The sequence below is a fragment of the Pagrus pagrus genome (genome assembly GCF_965226575.1).
Source record: "Pagrus pagrus genome assembly, chromosome: 6".
In the NCBI taxonomy this organism is placed as follows: domain Eukaryota; kingdom Metazoa; phylum Chordata; class Actinopteri; order Spariformes; family Sparidae; genus Pagrus; species Pagrus pagrus.
In genome coordinates this window covers 30,171,054-30,189,494 of record NC_140190.1, presented here as the reverse complement: position 1 = coordinate 30,189,494, position 18,441 = coordinate 30,171,054, and the positions used below count along the sequence as shown (strand labels likewise).

Genomic DNA, 18,441 nt, shown 5'->3' with positions numbered 1-18,441 from the left:
AATACAACATTTTGCTAAGAGAATAATTTCACATAATAAATAACATGATGTTCTTTGATTTTACTATTTCCTTTATGGAAACCTAACAAAACGTAGGCTACTTTAGACACAAAGTGAAAGCAGGGTCAATATTATCAAAAATGAATCTACTCAAGTCCTTCCATAGCTTTCTGGCATGGTCACAGTTTCAGAATAGATGAAAAAGGGTTCCTAGAAGTACATCACAGAATACCTCCACAAGGCCAAACAGTCCCCTCACAGATACCAGCCACCTAAATATGCCTGAGTTTTTTCATTAAGATATATGCATTATTCCCTCAATGTAAAGGTTGAAAAATGCCTTGTAATCTCACAATGTCAAAGAAAGTTGGGAAAAAAATTCCTGGATTCACCCCTTTAGCTGGATCCGCACCAAAAGTCAATGGGGTCTATTCTGAGAGACCCATCCTCCATCCATGTTTAGTAGTTTTTGTGTAATCCTGCTGACAAACCAACCAATCAACCAGCAAAAAAATGGACAGGGGTCACAACAAAATGAAGATGGAATATGTCACATAACCATAGAATTGGAAAACACCTAATGGAAGTCTGTCACTCAGCATATTTTATCCTTTGTCTGTTAACAATAACAGAATTGATTGTAGGTTGTTTTAATTTAATTTCTACAGTTTTTATCTAAAATGTTTTATCAACAGTGTAATTTCTCCCAATAACTGTTTTATAACATAATGCCTACCACTTTTCAAAGCAAAGCTACTCATGTGTCAAGCAGTCACTTTGGTCTGAATTGAGCTCACCCTTCATCATCTGAATAAGTGCTACAGTGTTCTCTGCACTTATTTTAAAGTATTACAACATATCTATACATTTAAGTGCCCTCACATTTCTTAAACTATTTTAAATAATGAAAAAAAAATCCCTTAGTAACACTTTTTGTTCCAGTTTTTGCAGTCTGCTTGGGAATTTCAGGGAATTTACTGACAGTAGTATCAAAAATCTATACCTGGACAGTAAAAAAATAATCTCATCATAAGCAAAAAGCAGCATCCAAGAAACAGAATTTTAGTTTTGTTGTGTCTTCCCTGCTCTAATTTGAGGGTCAAAGGCATATTTGTCTCAGCTTTAAGTCTCTATGTAAAGGCACAGGGTGTAGAAGTTAACTAAAGAAGCTATTTCTGAAGAAACTGCATTGTGAGAATGCTGAATGTTGGAAAACCGACACCAAACTGCGTTGCCAGCTTGAATAATAACAATAATGTATGAATGTTGTGGAATGTTTGAAGATTTGTTAACCAGTGTATGTCCTGCAGGTAGAGTCAGTGAACCAGCATTCATCAGCTGTAGATGAGGAGCTACCAGATAGCTGATTAGCTCTTCCTTAAACACAGCCCATACAGTGGCGTCATTCCTGGAGTGCAGACGTGTCACCATCAGGCCACACACATATATGTTTCTGAACCGGTTTTGTGACTGTGGCTTTGCAAAACAGTGACGCAGTGGGAGAGGCTGCGGTGGAGGAGGGGACCAGCCTTGTATGCCTCTAAGTTGTGTAACCAGATCCGGTGTATTGTCTTCCCTTGCTAGAAAATCAACAAGCAGGTGTAGTTCTGGTATAATATTACACTAGCATGGTTGAATTCTATGGTAATCTGGAGAAATCTGTCTTGATGGTATTACTTCCTGACGGTGCAGTACAGTTCACTGTGCTCTAATTGGGACTAGGAGATACGTACACAGCTGCCAACAGCGTCCAATTACAAAGGCTCTGTCTGCTTGGTGGCAAATAAGCCAGTCTGGCTGAATGGCAGAGTCCAGGATGTTGTGCTTTGTATCTCTAAAGGCAAAAACATTGCATTCCCTCATGACACGCAGGCTAAATGTTGTTGTGGGATTTTTTTAGGGAATTGTCAAAATCCTAGCAGCTGTGAAATGTGACTCTCCTCTATCAGACCACATCTTCTTTAAGCTTGGCCTCCATTTTTGTTTTTTATCCCAACTACAACCTGTAAAGTTACATGACTGCATCTTATATGGTTGACAGACAGACAGACAGACAGACAGACAGATAGATGCAAAACATCGGGCACACTCTCTGCAGTGCAGGCCCTCTTTTCATACATAAACTAAATACATGAGGTAACAGATGCACAGAAACATTTTATTTCACTGCCCTTTTATACTTGGAAACTTATCTGAATTTTCCAGTCATTAATCTAATACTGTAGTCATGGGTGCCGCCATTGTTGTGTGAAGTCAGACAACTGCTCCCTCATTAAAGTCAGAGTCGATACATTTACCCTGAGTTTACAAGTAGGAATGTCAACTTTGAGTGGTGTTCCACTGTACTTTTTTTTATAGGAGGTCAGATATTGTCTAGTTCTGTTTCTGTCCCCTGTGGTTGAGAAACATAGGTCAAAGGATAGAAATACACTGATCAACTCATTAGAAAAGAAGGTGCAGGGACCCAGCTTGGATGGTGTAGACACACAGAAACTGTTTCTCAGTGTGTGCTTGTGTTCAGGTGTTTTTACATCAGCAGTTTCTACATTAAGATCATGCATCATAAAATATATCAAATATGAGTGGTTCAGTAAATATCCTGGTCAAACAAGTTGTTTGACCAGGATATTTACCAACAGATCCTCTTCTGTGTCACCTGAATCAACACAGAGGAGGATCTGTTCATAGTTAAGCAACAAGAACAATGAATCAGCAGTGAACAAATACTCTAAACTCTATCACAGACACTTGCTGGGAGGCCTGCGTCATTCAAACTCAGAGAACCTAATTTCTTATACTAAAAAAAAGTCAACTTAAAACATGGATAACAGGACAATGTTTCCATTTGCCGGAATGCTGAAATTTCTTAGATTTGGTGATATCAGTCAAGCAACATACAACTAGCTTCAATTAAAGGACCAGTGTGTAGGATTTACTGGCATCTATTGGTAAGGTTGCAGATTGCAAACAACACCCATCCCCTTCCAAGCATGGCAGTGAAGGTTTCTGCAAACCATGGATATGCTGAAACCTTTACATTTCTTAGTGTAGCAACTTCATGTTTCTCTAGGTTCTTTCTCTACTGTGATCTAGTTAGGTTTACAAAGAAAAAACACTTGGCTATGGTCAGGAAAACACCCTGTTTTGGCGCGGACATGCTCCCTCTGTAGATATAAAAGGCTCATTCTAAGGTAATGAAAACAGAATAATTCTTAGTTTCAGGTGATCATACAAAACATAAATATGAATATTATTTTCCATTCCTGCCAATAAAATTCCTCTAAATCCCACACACTGGTCCTTTAAGAAGCAAATATAGACTATACATCATATGATACTGAGTGGAAAAAGTTGTTTTTCTAACCTTATTTCAGGGGAAATTTAAGAGGAAACTCTGGGTTTGAGTGGTTCCATTTATTATAGAATTGACTTGTCAGTTGGCCAAAATAAACACAAGTTCAGGAGAAGAACTTGATATATCAACTCTGACAGAGGGATTCATTTCACATCACTCGAGATGCTATCTTAACAGGAGTGACCAAACCCTCCAAGCAGCTCCTAATCTCTTATTATTCTTGTATATTTGAGCATGTTTGACAACATCTGCTCCAGCTGAGTGTCAGTAGCGCTGTGAAAGCACTCTCTCACTGCTCGACTTCACAGAGCGCACAGCATGATGGGAGGTGTGATTTCATTACACTCTAAAGAAAACATCATTGTACAAAAAGAGAGTGCCTGGGGTCCTGAGAAGCACAGCGGTCTGCTCATCCAAGCCGCCTGATCAAAAGAGAACAACACACAGCTCTGTTACAGCTCAGGGCTCTTCTTCTTCTCTTCTCTTGTTTGGACGGCAGGTGTCTCGCTGTGTGTTTCGAGGTATTTGATTCTCAGTGTTCGTCCACTGCTGTGCAGGAACCTTCATCCTTCGCACATGTGTTATGTGTGTAAGAGTGCATGGTTAAGTTCAGCTGAGAGAACAGGAGATGGAGGGTCAATCTCATAGAAACCAACTCAGGAGTTACACTTTTGTTCTCCTGCAAAACTCAGATCTGATGTCCCCCCTCTGGTTCATGAGTCAGACTGAAGCCACAAACAATGTGGAAAAGTGAGTTTCCCAAACGGGTCAGTAGCAGCACAAAGAAAATTAGCTCCCCTTCTTCTTTTCTTTGTGAGTCCTCTGTTCTGACTTTCTAGTGCTCTCCTTTTATATTTGATGTTTTGGATTACTGCTGCATCAATGTGTCTGCTGTAGATGTTTAAGGTTGAGCTCATTTGTATTACATTATAACCTGTTGGCTACTTTAATCTACAGCAAGGCATCATATTCTACAAGAGCATCACATGTTTGTAGCATGGCTGTCCTGTTAGAGCTACGCATCTCTAAAAAGTCAACTTTTCATTTTTTTTTCAGCTTTCTGACGATGCATTTTCCTTAGTTTAAGAAGTAGGATATTTTTTTAGGATAATAATCCTGGAAGATCATGGTTCACCACTATCCTTCCAGGTTTTAATAATGCGTGGACAGTTCTTAACCCAATTTTAGTAGTTTCAGCAATCTCCTTAGTTGCTTTCTTTGCTTGATGCAGGTCAATGATTTGACCCTTCTGAAACAGAGTAAGACCTTTTCCATGACCACAGGATATGTCTTCCTGCATGGTTGTTTAAGAAATGAGCAGCTACTCCCTGCATCAGTTAGGATTAAAGTTAAAGTGTTGAGTTGGGTAATGTGCCTTTTTGGAAGCACATATCTGTGTTAGAAACTGTTCTTGACTATGAACTTTAATAAATGCAAGTACAGGTCCAGGCTTACCTCACACACAACAGTCTCTCTGGTATGCTCAATGGTCCCAGAGCAGTTAATCAACCAAGCTCTCTAGATCCTCCTCATTATAATCTGGGTGGTTCATCACAACTTTCTGAAGGACTTACTTATATTTCTAAGAAATCAAGATATCTTGTGTTCTTCAGCACTGTTGAGGCAAAGTTCTTTACATTCTACTTCTCAGCTGAGGCTCTTTTGAGAGCGATGCAAAGCACAAGCCACATTTAGTTTCTGTGCAGTTCACATTTCAGCCACTAGATGTGGTCAGAGCACTACAGATTCCTTATCTGAAGAAGGCAGATTTCAACATTGTAAAACACGTTCTCTGTCACAAACCTAGTCCAATATCTCAGCAGCTTGGTCACAAGTTGGCAGGTCAAATGACAGAATGACTTGGTCTGTTAGAGGTGTGAGGGACCCCTGTTATAGTCTAATGATTTTATTGTGGCCTATGGCTCCCTCTGCACTGATAAAAAATATCCTGCTTGACCTGCTTAAAAAAATTAAGGCAACTTTTTGCATCAGATTATTATGTAGATCAAGCGAGACTGGTCTTTGTATGAACTACTTTTTTGTGCGCAAGAAATACATTTTCCAAGTTAAGTCAGCATAATTTATTATGGTTTATAGTTTATTTCTGTTGAAAAAGGCTGAGGGAATATATACATGATTCCACTATGCACAACGTTGTCTCCTACAGGCAGGGCTTTGAATCCAAGTGTCAGATGTGTAATTTCTTTACCTGGTAGACCTTGATGAACTCCTCCGTAGAGAATGAGGCCTCTGATCATCCTACAAAAATATGAAATATAAGATTATGCCAAGTTTAGACATCAGAATGCTACTACACAAAAGTAACTGATAAACTGCTATAAGTACTTGCCTCATTTAACATGTAAAGGGTTTCGACGAGTTTCTTGCCGACAGCTCCTCCCTTCCTCCTGTACAGTCCCAACAGCTTGGGAGCGTATATTTGTCCAACTTCCCCAGGAATGTGGACTGTAGTGGCTTCAGTGTGATCCTCTGGAATTCCTCCCCAGTCTGAGAGAGAGACCAAGAGAGAGATGGAGAAGCATCACAAGTATAATAAGAGAAGCGAGGCAAGAGAAACAGAACAAGAGATAGAAAAATTAACCCCAAAACTACACTGAAAGCGTTGTTTAAGTGGTCCTGCATTTCATAAGGAATTCTGCACCAGATGTATCAGTTCAGTAAAGCACATGATTTGTGCTAAGTTTAGTCAAGCACATTAAGAGATACAGATACAGATAATCAGACAGGCATAGTTTTTTTCCCTCACAGCTTCATCAGGTAAGAATACTGCTCATTCTCACCCACAGGTAATCAATTGAGTATAGTTTTTACTTTATCTCACAGCATCATAGGATAGGGATTCTGCTCATTTGTTTCACAGGTAATTCAGTCACAATAGTTTTTATTAGCTGCTTAGTTTGGACATGTACCAGGCTCGCTAGTTTAGCTTGGTATATGCCAACACTAAGGAGCTACCTCAAGCTATGCCACTTGGTGCATTCGAGTCAAGTTTTGAACATGAAGACATGAGTGACTTTCACTTGAAAGTGTCAGGTTACAGGATAATGGCAGTGACACTGTGTAACAAGATAATAATGATTCATTCAAAATTGAGAAATGCAATTTAAAAATTTGCCACCAACACCCTGTATTGGAGAAGACATGATTAAAATATACATCATACCTGAGAAAGCTCAAACAAGGCAGGCCATCAAGCTTTGAAGTCAATCACAGGTGGCTTCTTCAGAATTAGGTCATTTTAACACAGTGAGAGGGTGTTTTGTCATCTTCTCATTGAAGAGTTTTTTGTTGTCCCTCTTCTTACACTCATAGAGAAACTCCACTCTCTCCTTTTCAAGGGTTTCATCACTTTCACCTTGAGGAGGAGGTGGGAGGTAGTTTACCTCAGATTTCTTTGCCTTTTTCAACTTTTTGCTTGAGTTCTGTCTGCAGCTGATTTTCTCTAAAGACTGTTTACATTTAGCTCTGGAAGTCCAAGGTGTCTGACCTTTGCTCTGTATTTGCCCAAATTGTACTTCAGGCTGTCGTGTCAGCCATACAAACCATTGAAAGATACTGGGTCCCTCAACATGGGTGCTTTGTAACCAAGGCCTTGCTGAGTAGGGTTCCGTCCTTTCGGTAAGCTTCATTTGCTTACCAAAGGAGAAGGTGGGTATCTCAAACTGAGCTGGCCAAGACACAGAACAAAGGGAGGAGGTGTACCTTGGAGAAGACAGAATTATGGTATCACTGGATGCAGTGGAACTGGAACCAACATCTTCTGATAACTCTGGACTCTTGGTGTCCTTTTAGCGGGCAAATAATACTCAACTACCAATTTCATCACTGGTTCTGCAAGAACCACCTTGATTGTTAATAAAAGGTGGCCAAACTTCATTTCAATTTCTTCTTATTTCAATTCTTCACTTACATATTCTCCTGAACAGTCATATGCTCCTGAATGCTCATATGCCTCAGAACAATGTGCTTCAGCAATATAATCTGTAATATTTGACTGGTCTACATACTTATGTACAATTTCTGCCTAGAAGTCACGTGAACTATGTGCTGTGTGCTGTCAGCATCTGTGTGATGCAAACATTCCATACACTCTGTGGTTTACCCAATTAAGTGTGGTGTCAGCATATGAAGAGTTGACATACAGGATGCCTTGAATTTCTGCAGTAATGACATCTGCATTTGTCTTGGCAGCCCAGCACTCTGAAGAGTCTTCATCAACCCAGATTCCCAGTTCGTGGGCAATGTCAGCCATTTCACATTCCTAGCTGTAACATTAAGCCCATTTTCTCGAGATAACAAGATGAATTGAGCCAGAATTGTGAGAAAACCAGGCAGGTTATGACGACAAAACACAATTAATTAGTGATCATGAGATTACAGCATTAAAAAAATACTTGCACTTATGGCCGTTCTCAGCCTCCATCATTACGGGCCTTCTCTGGTTGTAAAAAAAAAATTAAAAGGAATAACAATTACCTTCCTTTATTTGAATTCTGGATGTCTATGGTACTACATGCTATGTATGGCAGCTATCCAGAATGCAGTCATGATCATTTAAAGACTTTACAAGCCCACAGCGTTTATTTATTTATTGTTTTCATCTAATAAAACCTGTGTAGAGTCATGGTAAAAATGTATATATTGCCCCTTGTTTGTGACTTTATTTTGAAAAATTCATTGATTCATTTTGTATATTAATTATGATTTTGACTTACTTGTGTGGGCAGATGGTATAGTTGGCTTGCTCATTCTTCCATTCCCAGTTATGCAGAAATCAGCAGAGAGTAACACACCCCTGGCCTCAGGCTGCTGAGAGTCAGAAGAAGAGACTCACTGCTGATCTAAAGACTGCACTGTGCACAGGAGGGCTGGGCTCTGTGGGAATAAAATATTTGCTGTTAAAGTTATAGCTAGAGATTCAAGTTCTGTCAGTGTTTGCCTGCATTTTAAATGGCAGCTTCACTGCCAAGTCTTAATCTAACCGACACAAACGTATGAACCCATAGACCATAGACATTTTGCTTCATGTTTTTTTTTCTTTTATTAATTAGTTTTTCAGATTTACCTGTGAAGAGAGATAATGAGGTTGCTTTGTTTTCAATTTCCATTGTCTGCAATACTTATGATGCTTGTTAACCTTTGTAGGCAGATTATTTTTGATTAACGGGGTCGGGGTTGTTGTGTTTTTGTGTTTTCCCTGTCTGTCTTCCCCCCTCCCTTTTTCCTCACCTGCTCCTGTTTACCTGTGTCTGTACCTGTGGGCGTGGCAGCAGTGTCGACAGTAGCATAGAGGCGCACCTGCAGATCATTCCACCCATCATCCCCTGCTAAAAACTCCGGTCTCATCTCCACTTCGGCGCCAGATTGTTCCGCCAGTTACGGTGAGTGCCTCTAACCATTGTGTTAGCTTTGTGTTTTCTGTGTTTATACGTTCCACGGATCTCTTCGTGTTATTTCTCTGTGAGCTCCGTCTCATGTGATTGTGTGTTTTACTACCTCGTGAGCAGAAAACTCCAGTGCTTCTCCACTCACGCTTCCAGAGTTTCACCTGTGCAGCTCCCAGACGACACTGCTTGCAATGATTTCATCTTTTGTCCATATTGTAAGTCACAGTGGCAAAATGTTTACATATACTCACAATATCTTCAAACTTTTCACCTTTATATACAGTATGTGACTATTTCTGATTCTGTTCGTTTATTTATTAATGTGTACCGCAAAATCCAAGAAGGGCAGACTGTCTCCTGACATCTTCCCACATGAACTTGGTGTTATTGTCCATAGCATTTATTTGTTCTGTGAAGGCTTCCACTTCCCTTGTTCTGATTTTGAACCAGGTATCATCCACATACCTGAACCAGTGGCTGGGAGCAGTTCCTGTGACGGTAATCAAGGCCCTGCTCTCAACTTCTTCCATGTAGAGGTTGGCCATGGCACAGCCGTGCTTCTGTCTGTAAAAACCTTCACTGTACTAGAAGTAGGTGGTAGTCAGACAGAGCGATTAAGATGGTGAAGCCACGCCTGCTACAGGACAGCACTCTGTCCAGCAGAACCAACTTCACCCCAGACCACATTTGTGCCTTACTTACGAGTTTATGCTGTTCAATACAGCCAGGATTGCACAGATTTGTACATTAGGGAGACAAAACAACCTCTCCATAAACGAATGGCACAACACAGGAGGGCCAACTCCTCAGGTCAAGACTCTGCTGTCCACTTACATCTGAAGGAGAAAAATCATTCCTTTGAGGACAACGATGTAAACATCTTGTCCAGAGACGACAGATGATTTGAAAGAGGAGTAAAAGAATCCATCTATGTCAAACTGGAACAACTGTCTTTGAACAGAGGAGGTGGCCTAAGACATTACTTATCACCCACCTACTGTACAATGCAGTACTGAGTTCCCTCCCCAGACAGCTTAACAACCATTCACACCTGGGCTCAACAACCCACATGAAGGCTGGTTGAGTCAACGACCCACTCACAGATGAGAGGTGAAACGTCTTCAAGAAACTGAAATAAGTCCAGATGCCTGCAATAGAGCACTTAGAAGTCTGTCAACAAGGTTAAGTGAAGGATAGCTCTGGGCTAAGAATATACAGTTTGAAAAAAGTCCAGTACAATCACTCTTTCTATATAAGTCTTAACTAAATCCACAAAAAATCCACAAACAAACAGCGACATATATATATATATATATATATATATATATATAAATAATATGGCACATTTTCAAAAATGCCATATGTATAATGTTTACATTTGCAGCTTTAACTCTAGTAGATTCTATGAGCTTACAGATGAGACAATAAAAGCAGGCAATAAACAATAACACTTTTTAAAAATTAATATCACCTCTACTTATCTCAACATCCCCAAATTCAGATACATAAAACATTTATTTACATAAGAAATTAGGAACTTTTATTGGACTTAATTACTGACAACACATTCAATGATAAGGTTTCTAATCTTAAAAAGATGAGATACAGGAGTTTGACCACTGTACTGTAAAACTTGAATGAATTAATAGCCTGCAGTTGCATTAATGAGAGAACTGGATTAACTAACCATCATATTACCTAAATTGCCTTTTCGTACCAAAATAAAGAAATGAATCTAAGTAGCTTAATCAAAGTCTCTGGAGGCCCTGAGATCCAACATATTTTAAAAGACTTTATTTACACCCTCAACACAAGCTCGTGCACCCACCTCAGACGTTTCTTCAGACTTCCTTCAGCTTTGAAGCTACAGTGAATATTGCTCCTTTAAAAAGGGTGTAAATAATATCTTTCAAATCAATTTGGGATCTCTGATCTTCCAGAAACTTGGATTACACAGGATGAGCTGTATAGAGGCATTTTATGTTTTTGATTGGTTATTCTTTATGTTTTAAAAGAAGTCTCCAGCTACTTCAGTTGTTTAGGACAATGCTACAACACTGTTTTGCTGTGAAGCTCCAGAAATGTTTTGTGGACTACGAATCTTCAGCTGACTTTCCATCGAAATAACTACATTTTGATTTTTAGGTGTCAGAAGTGGGATTCTGTTGATGTGAGATGGCTGGACTAAAAGGAAGAGTGCACGCTCCCAGCACCTCCCCAGAAACAAGGGTGAGAAGTGGGACCTGGAGGCCTGAGGTGGGGTCGCCACACAGCAGGGAATTGAGTGAACTAATAGAGAGGACTCGGGAGAAGTGTCTTTCTGGTTAGAAAATTCCACTGTGATTCTCAGAATTATAACTTGATAGGTTATTGGTTGATTCTGGGGAAAGACCAGGGTAGGAATAAAAAAGGATTCTGGTTTTGGTTGTGTGCATGTGTGCTTCAGCCAGAAACATTGCATGTTGATGGTTGAAGTGTCCACTTGCAGGTGTTTGAATAATGAAAGACTACTTTCTCCTGTTGTCGGTTCACAAAAATAGTAGTGGTCTCAAAAGGCCTCTTCATCTTTCTTTGCCGTATGATAAATGACAAACCCTCCAGAAGTTATCAGAGAACTGTGACATACACACAGATGCTTCAAACAATTTATAGGTATAAAACATTTATTTCACTTGGCTGAAAAAACATCCAAGCCACCAGTTAAACAGCCCATACCATAACCATCTTACTCTTCATTAAATAAAGTATCAAAGCCAGGGGCCTCATTCATAGAAACGTTCTCACAATGCTTATATTTGATTCATAAAAGATACTGAAGATGAAAAAAACTTGCCTAAAGAGGTCATATTATGCTGATTTCCAGGTTCATACTTTTATTTGGGGGTCCTAGTAAAACAGGTTTGCATACTTTTTTCAAAAAAAATTCAAAAAACACATTATTTTTCTCATATGGTGCGTTTCTGCATCACCCCTTTTCACACTGTCTTGAATACTCTGTTTTAGCTACAGAGTGAGTAAGTTATTATTTTGTAACTGTCTTTAATTGTAAATTACATCACAGTAGCAACTGTATGTCTGCTGACTGACTGGAGTGTATATATTTTATAATACATATATAAATATATATATTTATATCACGCCCGTTACAGTGATGCACATAAGTTAAGGAAGTAAAGGCTCGACTGTTGACTAGGCGTTTAGGCAGTGCAGGAGCAGTGTTCTCTGTAGGAGACAGTAACTCCCTTTGACGTGGACTTTGCAGACCTTTTACATCGACAAAAATGTTACATAGCACAATAAAGGAAAGGCAAAAACCCCAAAAGCATCATATAACCTCTTTAAGCAATTTATGCACATGTGATATAACTCTCTGCACAAATGAGGGTTTAGTCAGAAACAGCCACAGACCAAAAGAGAAAATCTAACTTTTTGGATGACAGGATCACAGCAATGTTAGAGGACAGTGAAGCCAGGCAACACGTATCATACGCTGGACTAAAGATTGGGTTTGGGGTTGGGGTTGGGTTGGGTTTTGTTTGAAGGGTTTGGGATTGGTGTGTAAATGATCCATACAACCAAAATGTTTGGAATCAGTCTTGCAGATCGCATCAGCTGGCAGCTGCGACTTGGCTGCAACATAATCCTTTGGGGCAACTCAGACCATCAAAGCTTCATCCACTGGTGTTTTAAATGTCTGGCAACATTACATAAATAACAATTCCTTTAAAACTGTTAAAGTGCAGCCACTTTTTAAGTAGAACAGTTTAAAACAGTAGTGCAACAGCAACTTAAATAAATCTAGGAATAATTAATTCCCTAAACTTACTCACAGAACTTGTTTGCTTGCAGCACCACACTTTGAAGGGCAAATCTTGGTGGCGATACTGTGTCACCCAGTGTGCAGACTCAGCAAAGACATGGGGCACACGTCTGAGGTCCAAATGTCATTAATAAAGCTGACTGCCTGCACGTCTTTCAGTCTACATGAAATTTGTTCCCTCACTGTCTCCTAAAGTTTGGGGAGAGCAGTTTCGTCGTTCTCTTTCGCTTCATGTGTCTTCAAATGCTTAATGTGGTTGCTGGTGTTGAAATTGGCAACGCTTGAATGCATGGCCCTTTAGTACGGAAGCCTTAAAGGGCCATACATTCATACATTTTATTTCCTCCTTTTTCCCGTGATAACGAGTTAATTTTGTTTGTTTTCTCGAGATCTTGTGTTATTATCTCGAAATAACAACAGCCGTTTTCCTGAGATAACGATATAATTAATTCAAGATCTTGAGATAATGACTGTGATATGATAGGCCTTCATTAGGCCCTAATGAAGAAGAAATAACCTACACAGGTAGATGGCCATGGTAGGTTTAACCTTTTTTAATTATTAAATATTGTGTAAGTAGGAATGGCCTTATAATGAGACCCTTTGAGGAGGTTTGAGCTGTCCATTACAGAAAGGATTATCTGGAACACCAGTTCGGTACTGAGCACCACCAGCACAGCATTAAATGCCAAGTGTCAGTTCAATCGGGTATTTTCCTTGTGGGAGCTGTGACTATTTCCTCAAGCTTAAAGTAAATACTTGCACAAACTTTACAAACTTGATTTTGTTCAGCCATTATACATTGATGTAAAACTTTTACTTCTTTCCCAGTGAAAAAATACAGCATTTTTTTCATATTCTGATTTAAAGGTTGATCACAGGAACAACTACCGCTCTCATCGCATTATTGATCAGATGCTGGAAATCCTTACTGAGGTAATCGAGGATACTCTGGCGGACCCTGCTCACAGTGCAGCAGCCCTATCAATTTTCTGCATTAATAAAGCTTAACTCTGTTTGAAAAACCCTACGTTTTGCATCTCTGAGCTTCTACTGTAGTTGGAGCAATAGAAGCTAGTATAGATATAAATAACATGGTATGGGATGTGATTATACATTGTTTTAATCGAGATTACCGTATTTCAGACTTTCCCCTTCTCAGAGCCTTTTTTAAAGTTATCTACATCAAATCCCTTATGATGCTATACTTACTGTTGTTTTTGTTTCATTCAGATACGTGGATAAAAAGGGACTGGTTTTTAATCAGTTCCTTGACATTGTGACAGTCAGTGGCTGACACCATTGACACTGCTGTAAAAAATGTCCTGCAAATCAAGCAGGTGCCAATAGAGAGAATATATGGGCTCGGCACTGATGGCGCAGCAGTCATGACTGGAATGATCATTTGACTATTTAATGTTAGTGTGTTTTAAGAAAGAAATGTAAATGCAATTTGTCTTGTTGTGTTGACATGTAAACACAGGGCGTGTAAATGGGGTTGCTAAGCAGCTGAGCAACAGCCACCCCACAATCGTTGCCGTGGCCTGTGCCGCTCATCGCCTTGCCCTGGCCTGTAAGGATGCCTCAGATGGTGTGAAGTACATGTCAACTTTCCGGGACCACCTCCAGGAACTGCACTTGTACTTCCACCACAGTGCTAAACAGGACAGTACATATGCTATCATTCACAGTTGGTATTTTCCATCTAGTCAGTACTAACCAGTACTGTCAATGTAAACTGACATAACACTGGTTTATTTTTTCCAGGAGGTGAAAGACACAAGGTGGCTGTCTCAGTACCTGGCCATTGAGGCCCTCCAAGAAAACCTGTGCTGGCTACATTGGCAGAGGGGCAGAGCTTCGCTGATGCCTGGTTGCCAAGGGCCTGTACACCCTTTGTGCAGCCTACAGGTTTGTGGCATCGGTGTACCTTCAGTCAGACATCTTGCCACATCTGACACGGCTGTCCAAAATCTTCTGAAGGCCCAATGTCAACTTGCTCCACATCAAGGAGCAGGTGTGTGATGATTCATTTTTAACTTTTTAAGTCTATGTTTATGTTACGGCCTTCCATATTGTTGTTTACCATTGTAAACATTAAACTGTAAGTGGTTATATTCACAGTAATTTAATTGCATTTCTTTAACTTAAAGTTCCCATCACAATTGAGACCCTTAGACGCATCAATGATGCAGATGAGACACCACTCACTGGGTCCTTCCTGTCCTGTCTCCACCAAGACCTTGATAACCCCCTTATTCTTGACACCTTAGCATCCACCATGAGTAGGAGAGGAACAGGAGAGGATAGGGTTTTGAGGACTTGCCACGGGAGGACCAGTGGACAAGATTTGTGAGAGAAGTAAATGTTTTCAAATTATTTTTATTTATATATCCGAAAAATCACAATGACATTGCCTCAGTGGGCTTTACAATCTGTACAGTGAATGACATCCTCTGTCCTTAGACCCTTGATTTGAGTGAGGAAAAACTTGCCATATTGAGGAAAAAAAACTTTTAACGAGGAAAAAAAGATGGAAGAAACCTCAGGAAGAGCCACAGAGGCGGGATCCCTCTCCCAGGACGGACAGACATGCAATAGATGTCGCATGTACAGAACAGAACAACAAAATCACAATTTACAAATTGCATTGACAGAATATCTGATACAAATTATATAATATATGTAAAGTGTGTGGATCCAGGAGATGACGGAGCAGGCTGAGGCATCGCCAAGTGGTGCCCGAGGCACACAACCTCCTCTCCACCGTGGTGACCTGGAAGAGGGCAGGCCACACAACATAATTAGCAGTAAAACAGAGAAGATCAGAGTGAAGAAACATCAAATTTTACAGAAATACAGATATAAAGAGATAATAAAACAGAGGAGAGCAATGATCCAGTGGAGCCCAGAGTATGATGATCCAGATCTGTCAATATGTGAGGCAGCAGGAGCCAGGAGAGAGAGATTTTCCCAGAGGCCCGTGGTCCATCAGAATGGAGTCTGAATGAAAAGAGAGCAGGAGGAGGGGAAAGCTATAGAGAGTGGACAGTGAGAGGGCGACACAGCTTGCAGCTTGTAGGAACAGAAAACAAAAAACTAAATGAGAGAAATGCAATGTTAATCAGAATAAACAGATTGTTTCTCGTCGGTCGACAAGAAATGTTTGTGTTTGTTTGTATTGTTTTCACCCAGATTAGAATATCAAAGTGTGTCAGGTCTTAGATTGCATGTGCTCTTTGATTTGGGATTCAATAGTTTCAAAAAGAAGAAAGAGAATCCAAAGCACTCCTCCGATGAATTAAATACCCACATTGAAATGAAAACTTTGTTTGGAGTCTGGTTTTAAACTTGTGCATTTGAACATGCCATTTTCAATGAGGGTATTTTAATTAATTACAAGAGTGCCTTAGATTTTATGCTGTTTGGGAGGTTTATTTTTCTTTTCTGCTAATTGTAGATTGCCTTACAATCAGCCTTACATCAGTGGACTGATACACAACCTGGAAAGCAGGTTCCAGAGTCTGAATATCATGTGGTCCCTAAACACTGAAGATTTGGGACCACTGGCAGCTGCACTCAATGATGACGACAACAACTCCCACCTTCAGACCCTTGCTGAAAGGTTTCTCTCTGGGAAGGAGACCTTAATACTCCAGGAGGGGCAGTCCTTCAATGAGCACATGGAGGAGGGGCATTCAAAGTAAGTGAATGATACTGAAATATTGCACCGTGATCTTCATCATAAACATTGTATCATGTGTCATTCTTCTGCTGTCTACAATTCCCCAAATCTACCTTATGCTCATCATTACCATAAACCTAATACACTTACCATTATACTCACCTTCTGGGAAACTTCTTATAAAAAAAGATTACAAAACAAAAAAAAACCCAACGAACTAAAGACTTACCTGTAAAGAGAAATCCAAACAATCCTTGCACTTGGTCTCAAATGACTTTATATTCGGTCTTAAGTGAAGTCTTAATAAGTATTACATTTTACTTGCACACCTTGTTTAATTTGTATTGTCTTATTTTCAGACACACTTGCGGGATTGAGAGATTGAGATTGCTCTTCATTTTTTATTTTTCGGAAAAAAAAGTACCTTTTTTAAAAATGTTCTTGTACAGATTGTGTATATATTTTTAGTATGTTTTAATTTCTAAAAAATAAATCGGTTCAAAGGTCAACACTTTTGCTTCATTTGTTTGATGGCTCAAATTAATGCTTTTGATTTTGTGTTTTGTGTGAACCTCATTGTATACTTAGCTTGCTGCTGACATTTATTTTGGCTAGAACACTGTCACGTACTTGCATACTAGACAAACCCACTTAAACTGGTTACCTTTGTTTTTCTTATGCAAGTTCGTCAATCTTTTGTTTGAGAAATAAGGTTTATCTTGTTTTTTATTTGGTGTTTAACAGCTTCTAAGCAGGGTGGTGCAGCAATGTTTGTATCATTGCTGTTGTCACTGTATATTTTCAGGTTAGTCTCAAAACAAAATATTGTTAGTTATTGTTGCCACCTAGTGGACAGAAGGAGAGACAGCCAAAGAGGATTCAATCTCACAGATCTAACAAGAGTTTACAGGATATCCAGCAGAGACCACTGACCTTTTTGTATAGTTGGCAGCCGTACTTGTTTTGGCTAAAATGATGTCTCAGACCTTATTTGCATTGGTTTTGGCTGTGTGTTTTACTTTGACAAGTGTGTTTTCTCACAGCTTACTGGAGTTATGCATTAACATTTGCCAAAATATTATTATTATAATTATTATTGTCATGAACCAGCTCTGAGTTCAGACAAAATATGAGAGACCACACCAAGGTTTCAGTTGATTAACAAAGGAGTTTATTGTACAAACTAAACAACTATAAAAGAAAAATAAAATAAAGTATGTATGTCAGTATTATCAATGGTGTTTGAAGTGTATGTAAGTGTAGTGCAGTGCAGTGTAGCAATTAAATCTAACCAAACAAAAGCCCTGCATGTTTGGAAGGAGAGAGAGGCAGAGATGACTTGATAGCCAGGTTATATAGGGAGGAGGAGCCCTGATGTGGATCAGTTTCCGGTGAGGCATCTCCTCCCGACACGCCTCCTCAATCACCTGCACAGAAATGGGTTAACACACAACAAACTGGACAGGGTCATCACATTATTCACAAAGGAATTAATAGATTACAACAAAAAGTCTAGCTTTGTCATCAAAGCAGATACACATACTAGACTACACCACTTACCAGCATTCAGTTTTAATATGCTTACACATCTTCAACAAAAAAACAGATATAATTCTGTAAGTCAGAAATAATGTAAAGCCCAAAATATACAAAACAAAGGATCAATTTGGCCACATTAGAAACATTCTTCTCCTTCCACCTTCCAGGTATCTTAACTCAAGTAGAGGCATCGTTTTGTGCACTGAGGATTTGAATTTTTATTTGCTACCCCAATACAACTGAGTTGAATTTTGGTTGTTATGCATAAGTCATTGAAAATGGCATTTCAACAATGTGCTTTTCAAGAAATTGTCCTAGATCCTGTGGGTAATCCAAAAACTTCATTGTGAACACATTTCATTGGGACTACTGTGCTCTGAAGCAAACAGAAACAGCCCTCTCCATTTTTACATTGTAAGCATATTAAAGGTCCAGTTTGTAAGAAAGCTGATTTTTGAGTCTCTTCCCAGCCTCAAACCAGCAAAACTCAAAATACATGCATGCTTTTTTTGAATGTTTACACATACAAATGTGAACTTATAACTTTCAAGAACATCTAGAAACTCATGTACGGGAGATATAAGACTTGATCTGTAAACCCCTCACATTACCAGATAATCTGGGCTGAACAATG

General features: G+C 39.4%; 1 long non-coding RNA gene across 5 annotated transcripts; it reads left to right on the top strand.

Annotated features, from left to right (window-relative positions):
• Positions 1 to 8,697: 8,697 nt before the first annotated feature.
• LOC311259124 lies at positions 8,698 to 16,777 on the top strand. 5 transcript variants are annotated; one of them, XR_014622828.1, is made up of 8 exons: positions 8,698 to 8,757; positions 8,884 to 8,978; positions 9,214 to 9,261; positions 10,909 to 10,992; positions 13,454 to 13,519; positions 14,067 to 14,600; positions 16,044 to 16,286; positions 16,628 to 16,777. It is a non-coding gene; the product is annotated as an uncharacterized lncRNA (long non-coding RNA). The 5 variants fall into 5 exon arrangements; XR_014622829.1 differs by having other exon boundaries at positions 9,214 to 9,299; XR_014622827.1 differs by lacking the exon at positions 13,454 to 13,519.
• Positions 16,778 to 18,441: the final 1,664 nt, after the last annotated feature.